At 38.0% G+C, this 976-nt stretch overlaps 1 protein-coding gene across 1 annotated transcript in view; it reads right to left on the bottom strand.

The window, feature by feature from the left end:
* Positions 1–976, bottom strand: part of LOC106878678 (S-crystallin 2) — a 15,429-nt gene that overhangs the window by 11,772 nt on the left and 2,681 nt on the right. The gene's annotated exons all lie outside the window — the stretch shown is intronic.

Genomic DNA, 976 nt, shown 5'->3' on the forward strand with positions numbered 1-976 from the left:
CCCTCTCTCTCTCTCTACACGTGCTCTCACATCTGGAGAGCACTCCGTCGGTTATGACGAAGAGGGTCCCAACTGATCCGATCGACGGAACAGCCTGCTCATGAAATTAACGTTCAAGTGACTGAGCAATCCACAGACACGTTTACCCCTAACGTAGTCACACAGAGTGTGACAAGGCCGGTCCTTTGAAATATAGGTACTACTCATTTTTGCCAGCTGAGTGTACTGGAGCTACGTGAAATAAAGTGTCTTGCTCAAGGACACAACGCGTCACCGGGAATTGAACTCACGATTGAGAGCCGAATGCCCTAACCACTAAGCCACGCGCCCACATGTATGTATACACAAATACATACATTATCACAAACACACACATACATCCATACGCACAAATACACACACAACTATATTCATTCGGTCCGTCAACATAGGAGATGGTTTCCATTTTATATACAATGCCAGCAGTTTTTGTGGGGGCCGTAAGTTATTCTATCGACCCCAAAATTAAAAGCAGCGGAATTGAAGGTAAATAGCTGGAAGAAATATTAAAACTATAGTTCCAACGATCTAATAATTGTATAACCACCAGAACCACTATTACTATTACTACGAATAATAATAATAATAATAATAATAATAATAATAATAATAATAATAATAATAATAATAATAATCCTTTCTACTATAGGCACAAGGCCTGAAGTTTGGTGGGAGGGGCACAGTCGATTCGATCGTCCCCAGTACGCAACTGGTACTTAATTTATCGATGCCAAAACGATGAAAAGAAAAGTCGACCTCGGCAGAATTTGAACTCAGAGCGTAGCGACGGGCGAAATACCGCTAAGCATTTCGCCCGGCGTGCTAGTTCTCCGCCTAGGATAATAATAATAATAATAATAATAATAATAATAATAATAATAATAATAATAATAATAATAATAATAATAATAATAATAATAATAATAATAATAATAAT

The sequence above is a fragment of the Octopus bimaculoides genome, chromosome 5, assembly GCF_001194135.2.
Source record: "Octopus bimaculoides isolate UCB-OBI-ISO-001 chromosome 5, ASM119413v2, whole genome shotgun sequence".
In the NCBI taxonomy this organism is placed as follows: domain Eukaryota; kingdom Metazoa; phylum Mollusca; class Cephalopoda; order Octopoda; family Octopodidae; genus Octopus; species Octopus bimaculoides.